The sequence below is a fragment of the Anoplophora glabripennis genome, unplaced genomic scaffold (genome assembly GCF_000390285.2).
Source record: "Anoplophora glabripennis isolate ALB-LARVAE unplaced genomic scaffold, Agla_2.0 scaffold184, whole genome shotgun sequence".
NCBI classification, from domain to species: domain Eukaryota; kingdom Metazoa; phylum Arthropoda; class Insecta; order Coleoptera; family Cerambycidae; genus Anoplophora; species Anoplophora glabripennis.
Window position 1 is genome coordinate 222187 of NW_019416285.1, and position 14332 is coordinate 236518.

A 14332-nucleotide genomic window follows, 5' to 3' on the forward strand; every position below is an offset into this window, starting at 1 on the left:
CAGACCAAATGGACTAGTCAGTGACTATTTCTGGGAAACTATCACACCGAAAAATATAAATCCCATAAGTAAAATAATTAAATATTGAAATCACATAGTACCATAAACTGTGTTTCTATTTTGTGTATATGTACATATCTGCTTTTTACGTTTATGTATGTGTTTAAAAAAATAGTAGGAAGGAACAATGCCCATGTAAAATAAGCCTTCAATTTTGTTTTTATGATAACTGCGCTTTTGTACACTGTTGAACAACAGTTCTTAAAGATATTAAAAAAAAAATGATAATATCATAAATAATAAGCATATGTCGAAAGAAATTAAGCTAAGCTGGTAAACGCATATATAAGTATATAAAAATATTTTCGGACTATAACAAATTAAATAAATCCTTATTATTTTGTCAGAAAAAGAGCAACAGAAAGGGGTCCTTCCATTTTACTTATTAGTGTAATAAATAATGGGAAATTATATAATGCAACTGTCACAATATTTATTACTATGCATTAGCTTTAGAAATAGGTGCTTTAATATATGTATTGATTTAGAATTACTTTAAGAAATATTTATGTAATATTAAATGCATGTTTTTCAAAGACTGTTTTTAGTATTGTTACAGTTTATCAATTTCATCGTTTATTTATCTTATCTTCCGGAATACGAAATAAAAGGAAAGCGATAATATTTACGTGAGCAGCCAACCCTATTCAGTTTCATCAGTCTACAATTTTACCAAATTGTTACCAAATTTCCCGTTACAATTTAACAGAATATAAATTATTACAATAAATAAATACCTACAACTTATGATATCTATTTTACTACGAAGTTCATACTAGAGTCGAAAGACATACAGATAGAAGCATATCTTCCAAATGGACCGAAGTCATTAGCTCTATTTTTATTTTATTTAGTAAAACTGCTCCGCCTGGGGAAAAATTTAAAGCGACAGATTGCCATATGCTTGCTCAATTAAAAACAATGTGGAAATTTTTCATTTCTGTGTGATAACAGAACATAAATATGATGCATTATCACTGGTGATAAATAATCTGTACCCCATTGTCTTTGGAAGAAAGTTCAAAAAATAATATATATACAGTGTCTCATAATTAGTGTTCAATAATTTACCACTTGATTCTTTTGTCAAAAATAAGAATATTTATTCATTTAAACATTGGTCGAGAAATGCTTCCTACGGAGATACGCCCCTCTAAATGGGGCCTCAAAAAATTTTTTTTTTTTAATATTTCTGAAATGGGTTGAAGAAAAATTATGAATTTTGACACCATGAACGCTCATTAAAAGTCGGAATAGATCATCATAAAATTTTTCTAGAATTTTAATCATGGGCGTCTCAATTGGGGGGGGGGTCGTCAGCTAAAATTTGCTCCAATTTTTCTGCTTGTCGAAATTTTCAAATTCAGAGGCCAATATATGATATACCTTCATTTCCTCTACAAAAATGGTACTCTTTATTTCTTCAGATAAAATGCTCCATTTTCGAGAAAAACGGATTTAAGTGCTTAGAAAAGCAGTTTGGGAAATGTTACCTATAACATAACATTTAAACCGATTTTCCTCGAAAACGGATTACTTCTTCGATATAAAACAACATTACCATTTTTAATAGAAAACTCAGATCTATCAAATGTTACTGTTTAAATTTGAAAATAGCAACATAAAAATTTTAAGTATGCTAAAGAAATTTTGAAATTATTTATTCATAATCAAAAACATATGGATAACGAATCCACTTTTTGACTCCAAGCGTATACAAAAATGAGTCAGTGTAAGTTTCCTTGGCTAAGGTAAATTCCCAGAAGTTAATTAAACTCAGACAATATAAATTATTATTTATAAAAATTAAATTATACCTCTTATTGGAATCATAGATAGAAAATATTAGGAAACGAATCAATACTCAACATTTTTTATTGTGATCAATGGAAATAGGAAGCAATTATATCAAAGAAAATGCGCAAAAATTAATTTAATGATTGAATTTATTAAATTTTTGCATCAACTACATCTGTTGAAACTATAACCTTGCAATGGGGAGAAAAAAACTGGATATCAAGAGTGCAATTTGTATAAGAACGGTGGATATAATTACACTAAATATAAGAAGGAACAGATAAGTTTAATATACTGTATAGGAGGATGATATAATGTGGCGGATAGCACGTTAATTATAGACGCTTCTAAAAGACACAAATTTGTGAATCATCCCTTTTAGAAATTTTGTTTTAATGATTTTTATTGCCACAGAGGCAACTAATTAGACGTCTTCGAACAATTAGGTCGTGGAGATATTTATGCCTAACCCTCATCATATTGTGATAATCTCTAACAATGAGCTTGTAACCTTTAAACTGTTGACTGACATATTTAACTAGATTACAATAAAAACCAAGTTCCGATTAATAAGTTCTAGATTTCGATTTTGGGGACAACACAGAAAAATATCAAATCTTCGAGGTAAATTTTTAACTGCAAACGTTTTACATTGTCAAAATGTGGGTGGCGAAGAAAGAAATTAGTTCCTTGAAGTCCTTTTAAAAAAATACGTAAGGCAAAGGGAAAACGTGCAGTTGAAGTTATTAATATTTTTGATACAAGTAGTACTAATATAAAAATAAATAAAAACTTGTATTCTTGGACAAAACATAGCAGATCTACGTAATAAAGTATTTAGCATAAATATAAAATTTTTTTGACGAAGTTGTAGGACTTGATTGTGATTTTTTTTATAAAATTTTTATCTTAAAAAATGATATGACAATGCATGTTAATTTGTTTTAACAATGGCAACAGATAAAAGAGGAAAATTATATTTGAAATACTTACCTACCATTTTAACATATGCTGAAGCTGATAAAAATCTTTTACCTCACAATACAAATATGTCTAGCACTCGTCAGTTTTTTTTCCAGAAAGACACACTTATAAACCATTTATTTTTTCCACCATTATTTTCATAATTATGATATTTAATGTCACCAAACTGTACTTAACACTTTGCAATTTGGAAGTTTTGTCGTCACTACCACTTAGTTTCAACAGCGCATGTCATTTTTTACGTGATTTATTAGAAACATTAAAAAAATATATATTTCATTGTGACGTAGCCATTGGGTTGCTACACAAAAATATCGTTTAGTTAATAATTAGTAAAAATATTAAATGTTGTATATAAAAAAATTTGTTTATTTGGAAAAATTACTTCTCTGTTAACTCTTGTCTTTAATAATAATTAATATTTATGCAAATTTAAGATCTGTAGATGGCGCCACATTTGACATACTCTAAAAATGAGACGGAACAAATTTTTCTTTAACACAATGGTAACGATGGCAGTTTGACTTGTTAACACCGACTTCAGAATTTCAATTAAATTATCTAATCCACTTGATGTACTTCCCATATATCGGTAAATATTTTTAAACAAAGAAATGAAATCTCTCACGTACCATTTTATCAGGGCAAACATTACATACAGGTAGATCTATTTGATATCCATACAACTGCAGCAATTAGAAGAAAAAGTGTCCGTATTTCATTATGAATTGGAATGTGGTTTTTATCTAATTATGTAATTAGTTCTGATTTGTTTTTCTGGAAGAGTATTTAGTAAAGGCCGTATCCTTAAAATTCTATTTTCATAATGGATAATGAAATCAAGTTGTTAATATTTCAAATTGCAAGAATTACTTTAGGTGATGTTTTTTTTGTTCTTCCAATCCTTCTGCTTCAAAATATCAAAGTTATGACACGTCATATACCATTGGAATCATAATTGAAAATTCTATCCGGAGTAATTAAGACGTAAAGGTCGATTTAAGGTTAAATTGCAGGTATTATTTAAATGTTTTTATGATATGTACATTTCTCTACCGATTTCATGGAAATATTTATTGGTTTCTCTCAGTTGCGAATTATGTGTTGGCTTTTCATCGTAAAAGTGTTCGGAATATTAAATAAATAGGTACAATTTTGCGGCATGCCAAACAATTAAAATACACCTTGCAAAATATTGAACTAAATGATTATTACTCACTGTTTAAAATAATGAAGGTTGCCACATCTAGATAATCCAACAACATAATAAAATTATTTCACAAAACATTCACTGCTACCCGTCTACACGCTTATAAATATATTTTTTTTGTAAAATTGTAAATTTTGACTATGTTTTGATAAAGAGGGTTCTAAAATGTGAAGCCTTTGCAACTTATAAACACAATGCCATGTTTTGCGAATAGGTATCTGATTTATCGATAAATTTTATTGTGACATATTCTTTTCATTTTATTCCATGCAATTTTTTACAATTTTAACTTACTTGCCTACCTACTGAAACATAATAAGGAACATACGAACTAAAAGATAACGAAAATATTGTATATATTATTTGGTAGCATTATTTCACAGCATAAATATGTTTTAAATACGATTTATATCGCATAAAAATTATTAGATTAAATATTTGAATTTCAAAAAAAATTTTATGTTACATTTATGTTTAATAAAAAGTAATTTTGGCCTCATTTTTAACAAACTTTTTGAATTTTTTTAATTTAGTTTAATACAAATAAAAATACATATAGATGTTTAACATTTTAAAATAAAATGTTTATAAGTTTGTACTCCTTTTCATTTATTTCTATATTTTGATTTGAATTATATTGCTACTCACTATTAAAACCGTCTTTGTACCCTGTACAATTCAACTACCTCTAGACTTTTAGAAAATACATTTTTTTTATATTTAAATCAAAGAACAAAGTTAAGAAGTAGTTATTATACATACACAGGAATGGAAACCTTCACACAATAAGTTTTAGTTTGTACGAAACAGCTAACAACATTTTCCATCTTATTTTATGAAAATATGTGAGAGCTATCCGAAAAATAAAAATTTATTTCTACAGGTCATATCCCCTATTCTGCTGCTTCACGAGCCGCCAGAGATAAATGAGAACGCGTGCGCCTTGTCGCATTATTGAAACATTGGCAGTGTAGTAGCCCCAACTGTCAAATTAGTGTAGTTTGTATCTATTTTTCGCGATTTTAAATAAATTTTAATATCTAGTGGACTATTGGTGAGCAAGTGTAGTGTGGAATGTGATTTTTTTATTAAGGTAAGATTTTTCAGTCATAATTTCGTCTAAATTAATCTCGTGTCCGATTTTACCGCTCGACCTGATGTTGTTTTCGGGGTTATGTTACGTTTACGAAGACATTATTTTTGTTTGCTTCGAATATTTCGGTTCTTTAATATTTTCTAATGTAAATATCTGGAAAATAAATGAAATTACGCCGACAAATGTGTGGTGCTAAGTGTGTTCTGTGCATTTTCAAGAGATGTAACTGTTCGTAATAATAGTGATTTAGTACAGTAAAAGAGATGCCCTATATTAATTTTGAAGTTACCAGTTATTTTGGAGGAATTTGGTTGAATGTGTCACAAAAACGAGGCATGAAAATGTTGGACAATAACTTTGGTAAGTTTAATTTTCAAATTTTCATACCAATGTCTTCATTCGGTCTTCACTTTAGTAGTTTTTATCTATTTTTTTTTTCAAATGGAAGTTCTTTCTTTGATCATGTTTTATTTATGCGTGTATTTATATTAATTTAATACTATTGATTCATAATTTTTCTCTCAATAATATGTGTAAAATTTTGTCAAAAATAATTATTGTTGAGATAATGCATGTAGTTTCACAATGACTTATAGATGTGTAGAAAAAAAATTATGATTACTTCTACATATAACTTGCTTTTTATACCTTGCATGTAACAATACATTTTTTCTAGTTTAGTTTCTATATCTTTGAACATGAAACTGTTTTTTATGTTGCCATTACTTTGTTTCGAATCAGTCGAGGTTTTATCAAATTCTAAAATTACGTATTATACAGAATGTTTGACAACATAATTACATTTTATTTATTTTATTTTGGATTTACACTGCGAAATTATTTATTTTTACGGTTGTTTTTTTGTAATTACAGTGCATAATTCTCATACAAAAAATGTTATAAGAAACACTTCAAGAACTTAACGTTTCAATTTTACAATATGTTAAGTAAATGCTTATTCTCTGAACTTGTAGGCAGCCCACAATTCGTCGGCTTTAGGTTGTATTGTAAGTTGCCTATGTATCTCAAGTGTTATACTTCCGTTAGAACTTATACGATTATTTCTCGAATCTTTCTAAAGTAAAATGTATCTGTTTTATATCTTTGTATCTGATACATTTTAATGGAAAAATGTATCATATGCCTACTAAACACATCGTTTATTGCAAACGACCCCAAAATTAAAGTTATTGGTAAACTTTACCAAGTTTCAGTCACTATTAAATATTTTTGCACGGATTTGTGGCATTTCTTAAATTTTACTTAAAAACATGCTTNATTCGTCGGCTTTAGGTTGTATTGTAAGTTGCCTATGTATCTCAAGTGTTATACTTCCGTTAGAACTTATACGATTATTTCTCGAATCTTTCTAAAGTAAAATGTATCTGTTTTATATCTTTGTATCGGATACATTTTAATGGAAAAATGTATCATATGCCTACTAAACACATCATTTATTGCAAACGACCCCAAAATTAAAGTTATTGGTAAACTTTACCAAGTTTCAGTCACTATTAAATATTTTTGCACGGATTTGTGGCATTTCTTAAATTTTACTTAAAAACATGCTTAAATCGTTGTCTTTCGGAATAAATAATTCGCCTTCTAGATTATATGTCGTTTTCAAAATTGGGACTTATTTTTTGGCCAATAACAAAATAATTATGATTGTAACTGTACGAGCACATGATTTATATTAAGGCAATGAATTTTCGAACGATTTGTCAGGACCTAATCTTTCGTTTTTCTCTTGTTTTGATGATACCTCTTTTTTTTTCGTTTGAGCAATTCAACTTTTGCCAGTCATATCTTTGAACCAATTGGAGTAAGGTGCATAGAATTGCGCTTTGAAAAATAGAAAGCATTTGGCAAAGAAATTTTTCTTATTTCAAATAAGACAAAAGCTCGCAATTTACGTTTTTCCACTGAAATTGAGCGGTTTAACAAGGACCGTACGTAGAAAAAAAATGTTAATTTTTCGCCATAGACTTGGATAGGCTATCTCCAATTCCAATCAAAAGTTTTTTTATCTTTAATAACCATTAATAAGTATTTTTTCAAATGTTTTTATTTGAGTTTTTTCAATATTTCCATTTTTTTCAATTTTGCCGATAATTTGTTGGAACCAAGATAAAATCTATATATCAATATTCAATACCAAATAATTCTTGAGTAGAAGCGCATAATCTAAGGGTTAGTTTTAACCGAAAAGGCAGTTCTCAAATAAAAAGTTAGTTTTAAAAGTTAAAAAGGGCAGTTGAAAAATTTGATTATTAGAAGTAGACCTCCTTCTTATTTGTTTGTATAAAAAAAATGCGTGTCTGTTATTTGCACAAATCGATTTTTTCGGGCACTTTCTTTAAGCTGTTTTACATTGACAATTTATTAATCAATAAATTGACGAAGTTCTTCATCAATTAATTCACGAATTTATTGGTATACAGTGTGGTTTTACACTGCTACAGACTGTCAAGTTTGACGCATGAATCAGTTCTGCCAACGAATCAAAGAAACAAATAAATTTCAAAAATGTCACCTTTCCACTCATAATTGTAGTGATACAACAGCGGTACCGTTCTGACACATATTATATAAATATTAGTTTTTGTAAGTAACAAATCAGTAAAAACAATGCAAAACTAGCACGACGCCACACAATTATTTACATATTCCAATAACATAACCTCATTACTGATCTGAGGCTGGAAATCTGTTGGGTTGGTACTTCCGAACTTCACGAAGAAATTGACGAAAATTAAAACATGCTCTAATTGGTCAAGAAGTTGATGAAGTTATTGACAGCTGATTTGGTGCATTACACTTGTCCAATTTCTTGATGAAGCGACTTTGTCAATTAATTGATCAATAAATTGTCAATGTAAAACAGCTTTTTGAACTAACTTAGGGTGACTGATTTTGGGTAGTTCTTAAAATTCCTTAGATTATCCCCTGTTGGGTAGTTGATAAAAATCCTCGTAAAAATCTTGCTAACTTCCAATCTTTGAAGGATCATAGTAAGTTATTTCAGAAAAAAAAACGTTACTCTCGTGTTTCTGTTTGCTTTGACGAGAAATACCAATCCGGAAAGTTCTCGCAACGCCGTCGAACACCCTGTACAAAGCTCAGGTAATTTTTCCGTTCCCCCGCTTGGCTTCCCGTCTGTCTGCACCTAGAGGGGGCCTCGTCGACCGGAAACGCTCCAAAAAGTTTCCAGGCCCCCAGTTGAACGCCTTTCCCGAGGGCACCCCTCTCGGCGTCCGTCAGCAGGAGCACGTCGAATCGCGCGCGGCGCTGCCGCAGCTCCCGTCAATTTTGAACGTAATCCGCGCTCAGTACCGTCTTAAATCGTTTTAAATGTGCATTTAAACTCACGCACACACGTCACAGAAACAGTTTAGTCACATTTCCAAACTTTTCCCACAACAGTTGCTCTAACAGTGTGTGTATTTTCGGAACCCCAATGAAATTTATTAGTGCCGTTTAGTGCCTGTTCTTTTTTTTCTATTTTTGGATGGGATCTTTATCAGCTGTTCGCCGCCATCTGACCCATGACATCACGGAATTGAACTGCTTAAATATAAAATGTGAGTTAATTGTGGTGTTTACTTTACGTGGGCTTTTATTAAGGTTAATTTACAAGTATGGGTATGTAAGTAGAGCGTCGCGATGCGTTTGTTTAGTCTTGTTTCCTGTAGCGACCCCGACATCCGTAAATAAATATAAAGGCGCTGATTCTTATAAGTTGCTCCATTCGAAATGAAATTTTGGCAGTGTGAAAATAATGGAGGAATAGTAATAAAAGTAAAGTTGTTTCTATTTTTGGTGCGTCTATTTGGAATTCTTGAATAAATATTGAATGTTTCCGTTTTCAGGTTACATTTCGTGAAAAATCTAAAGTCAATTAATATAAAAAGTCAAATATTGTACTTGGATTACCCTAAAATATATTTCCATAGTACATACTATTAAATAACATTGTTTAACCCTTCCAAGTGTTTGGCTAAAGCTTTGTGACAAAGATAAGGATTAAGTAATTATTAATTTTTATAAAATTGCTGACATTTCAACAAAGATAGTGTCTTCGTCAAGTTCAGTTTGAAAGGAATTAAAGTTTATCAAGGGGTTTACACATCTTCATTTTGTAGTTCCATCTTGCTTTCGTAGTTACACCACTTACACCTGTTCAGTCTCTTTATTGTTATATATGAGGAATTACTTGTCATTAAAAATACTTCTATCCAATTCCTCCAATGAAGATTGTTTCAAAATATGGAAATTTTAATAATCAAAACAGGTTAATTTCAGTTTAACGATTTTTTTTTCAACATGCCAATGAAAATTGTTTTATATTAGTTATGTTTTTCTCCTAAACAAAACATTTCTAGTAATTTGGTATAACTGACTACGCAGTTTTCTTAAAACAGAGAAAAAAACTTGAAATTGTTCAGGGACAACTATTTTAGGCATTTGGTGCTATTATTTCGTTAATTAAGTCCAATTATTATTGGTATTTAAATGAATGTTAGTTTTCCATAGATTCAGGACGAAGTTTCTTTCACATTGATTATATTTTTAGCCATTTTATGTTTATATTTTCAATGATGGGTTGCTTTCGTTTGCGGAACCTGTCTATATTAAAAGCCGTGAGTAATCCTCATACGAGCGCTGAATTTGTAAAGAACCTACTGGTTCCAATTTGGTCTTAACCTTGTGCGAATTGTTCACAGAATAAAAATTACGTACGTTGCGGTAGTATTTAGGTCTTTGTAGATAATAACAGAACACTATTGTCCCAATTTGATTCACTGAAAAAAGACAAGAGGATATTCGCTTTATATTTGTAATAGTTTCCCTCACCACCTTTACATATGCTTCTTTTTAAATATGACAGGTTTATCGCAATTTTCCCAGCAGATTTCTTATCAAGAGAATGTCTCGTGAACATTCAGAACAAAGCGGTTGCCCCGAACCACTCGACAAGTACAAATATTTGACTAAAAGTGATTTATCTCCCAGTAAACCCGTAAATAAGCAACCTTGCAACCAAAATATGACAGGGACGACAGCGAAATCGAGGAGCCGAAATATGACGTATGGGCTGTTGTGGTTCATGGTTCTTTGCTGCCTACATTAATGTATACAAATTCGACAGAGATGATATTCATGTAGAACGACAAGTCGTAAATTTAACAGCGTATGTGTACCGGAGATGTGTATTTATTCGTCGGTTTTATTTAATAAACTTTGCAAAATATGGAATGGGACGTCTTGTTGGTGTATGTTTTCGAATAATCGCGACACATTTTTATAAACATTTCTTAGTTGTGGAAAATATTAATAAATCATAAAAACATATTTTGTATTTGTGAAGTTCTAGCCTATAATAAAAATTAGGTTTTTCTAGAAATGTTGCTATATGTTAAAAACTAACAAATTTACTTGTAGAACATAGTTAATAAAAGTTGAAGTGGACTGATATGTGAATAAAATGGAACAATAAAATACAGGGTGTTCCATTTGAAAAATTTTAGAAAATCAAGTTTGAACTTTTTTAAAATGATCGTATTATAAAAAATGACCTGTATAAAATATCGATATTAGCTAAAATAGGAGTATTTGCCTAACATTTGCCTATAACTCTGTCAAATATTTTTGCTCCAATTGTTAGTAGTTGAAAGTTAATACAACTTCTTTGAAGTAATGTTTTTTCCAAAATTTGAAGAATTTTCTACAAAACTTGGCAACCCTGCACTAAAATGTTAAACTGTTTATATTGCCATATATTAAATTTTCTCAGAAATCCATATGATTAAAAATATACAGGGTGTTTTACTCATCGCCTTGTGTGTTTCAAATTAATTTTGTCCTGTAGGTTTTTTGATTCTGTACAACTTTTATATAATATTTTTTTCTGTATTATGAATAACAAGGGAGTTATTTTACTTTCTCACACTAATGGCCCACCCTGTATGTTAGGTATTTTATACGAGACACATGAAATCGTCTTTTTCTTTCTTCTCGAAAATTGCAAATTTTTACACTAAAATTAGGTTCAAGTTTATATTCTTGAAATTAGTTGGTAAACAAAATAAGTTTTTAATTTAGAAATATCATTGGTTTCTTCCTCTCGTGTTTTTTGCCTCAAGTCAGAGAACCTGTAAATTTTATCCATTACATTTTTATGAGGTCAATATTATACTTTTATCTTTGACATTTTGTTCCTTTTAAAAAATTTATTTGGTGATGATAACATCGTACGTAATTAAGGAGAAAAAAAAGGTGCTTGTTTCTGTCGAATTTTAAAACGCAAAGATGAAACATAGGATCGCATATGAAACGAATCAAATTCTGGGCAGTAGCGGTTCACATCTAGAAATTTCAGGTGCCCAAAATAGAAGGCATTGAAAATCTAGTGGGCGCACGGACAGCTGTGAAGCCAAAATCAGTGGCGTAGATTGGGATTGCTTTAGATTTTAAATTATACTGTTGTAGCTGTGAGATAACAGCCGTCTAATATGTGGAAAATTTCGTATTTTTATCTATTTCGTATTGTAGTGGAAAAGACATTTATTAATTAAACGCACGACTTATTTTAGTGGAATTTAGTTAGTATTGAAAATTATATAATGTGGCTTATACTCGAGTAAAAGTTCCAAGGGTCAGGCGTTCCCATTTTTCATGAGAAAGCAGATTAATAAGATGTGTAGATACATACATATAATTATTTAGATACCATATTTACCATATCTGTAAAACCAATCGCTTAGTTAAATTTATTTTACGTTGTCTGCGGTCCCATTTTTAACCGTATTTGAAAATTATAATTATATATATTCTGCACTTATTTTTCGTTTTCATTTTCGTAATGTTTATTATTGTATACAGTTCCGTTAAGGCATCTACTTTAAGCTACGAAAGAACCTCAGTTTTTTTGGAACGCATCTCAAGCACGATCTGAACGTTAGATATGTGTAGTGGTACATCCTGATATTCTTCAGGTTACAAACCCAAGACAAAACGATTATGAAGGCTCCAGATTTAGAACGTGCTGAATTAAAGCCATGCGCTGGTGCCAATGACCGATATTAAATATATTTAATGATGAGGGCAATTTTTAGACGCTTCGTTATGCAAACATTAAAGATACCTGGCAGTTATTAATCAAAATTGTTTTTTTTTTTGTCTATAAATACTATGAAGTAATATTAGTTCATTTTTTTTTAGTAAAAGTACCAATTTATTTTCTTCTGTTTCTGTGGACCATAATATCCAAGATAATTCCTTTGCTTTTAAACTTTTTCAAATTTATTACAATTTTCTAAATAACAGTACAAGTAAAATTTCTCACCTTCGCCCAAAACTTATAAGGTGAATCATTGAAACGCAAGGTGGGTATAATTTTAGAAAATCTGAAAGTATGCCACCTATATTTATCATTAGGTGATATATTTCCATAATACAAAAACATGTTACCTGATGCCAAGAAAGTGACGTCAGGAATCGAAAAATTCTCGGAAAAATTATATTCATTCACAACCTAGTGAAAATAACGCGGAAAATAAGTAATTTTATTATACGTTTATTATAAGGAAAGTAAAAAGTCGTATGTTATTAAATGAGTTTTTAGCACAAGGATTTTAATTTGATCTCAATGTTTATGTCTAATTACGAAGTAATTATACAGGGTGTCTCATAATTAGCTGCCAACCCTGAACAGGCCGATTCTATGATCAAAACTAAGTAAAAAAGTTCATATGAACATAGGTCCGGAAATGTTTCCTAAGGGCACAGACACCCATTGAAGAGGGAGGAATGGAAATCATTTTTTTGCAATATCTCTCAATCGCGTTGTGATAAATGAATGAAATTTGGTATACACAGCTAAATTTTGATGAGCAATTTGATGGACTAATCCATTTATTTCCACAAGGTCCATTGGGGTGGGTACGGGGGGGCCCTTGGTACTTTGCGTGTGTTACTTTTTCATCTTTGACTTTTTAACAAATTGGACAGCAAATTCCGTTTTCCCAAACTGTTTTACATTAAAAAGGTACTCTTATTTCAAATCGTTATCTTTAACGGTTTCTGAGAAAATCGCTCTTGAATTAATCCCACTTTGGTCAATTTCATAGTAATTTAAAAAAAAAAAAAATTTTGTTTAAATTTAATCTAATTTTAATAAAAAAATAACAATAAAAAATTAAATTAAATAAAAATTAATCCTTTAAATGCAAAAGAGAGGAAAGGAAAATTATTATTTTTTGTTTTGGAATTTTAACTCGTTATTTTCCATTTATTTGGTTAGTTTTACACTATTAAACAGGCGTGTATAATCACATTGCAATTAGTGATATAAATGTCGTTAAGGCTGGTACATAAATGTCACAGTGACATGTTATCACAATGTTCCTTGTTCAGGAGCTTTCTCATTGTTTATCGATAAACTTGGGTAAGATAATCTCTGTTTAATTTTTTTCTTAATATGCATAAACAAAAATTGTTAAGAAAATTGTTCTATGATCCGCCTGTTGTATGTCTGGAATCTGGTTAAGTTTATCAACGAAATCTGAATCTGAAATATTATTAATTCAATCTCAACCTGCAAAGGTGCTCTTAGGTCTTAGACAACGCGGTTGTTCTAATAATTCTTTCAATATAATCAAATAGATACTATTATTCTTAGGTGATTTTTCTGGTTTCCTATTTAACTTTGAATCTTACGAATATATGTACAGGTATGTTACCTATATTCTAGTGGACGATCTATAAAAATAAACGAGAGTGAATAATTTGTATATACGTGCATGGTTTTATGTGCTATAAAATTTTGGACGTGCGAAATATGCGGCACTGGAAAAACAAGTACATTAAAATTAATTAAAACTTACGCGTTTGATAAAGTTCCGCGTAATTATGACCAATACAATGTCGTGAATAAATTGCTTTGTGTCATCGCCAGCGTTTTGATAATGATTACACGTGATTTCGCCAATATTATCAAATAAATTGATTTGATGAGTGTATCTGTAAAGAAGTATGTTTTAATAACAATCAGTCTACCTTAAATTCGTATAGGATCTAAAAAATAAAGCATATTCTAATTTGTTACTTCTGAAACGGTTAACTCTTCCTAAGACTGTGTCGAATCCTTGAAATTTTTTCATTCATGACTTCAGCTTTTTCAG

The 14332-nt window shown here is 30.1% G+C and overlaps 1 protein-coding gene across 1 annotated transcript in view; it reads left to right on the plus strand.

Moving 5' to 3' along the window:
- Positions 1 to 8398: 8398 nt before the first annotated feature.
- Positions 8399 to 14332, plus strand: part of LOC108910108 — a 52222-nt gene continuing 46288 nt past the window's right edge. Inside the window, exon 1 of the mRNA XM_018714618.1 lies at positions 8399 to 8731. The gene's annotated coding sequence lies outside the window, so the exon portion shown is untranslated. The remainder of the gene's footprint in view (positions 8732 to 14332) is intronic.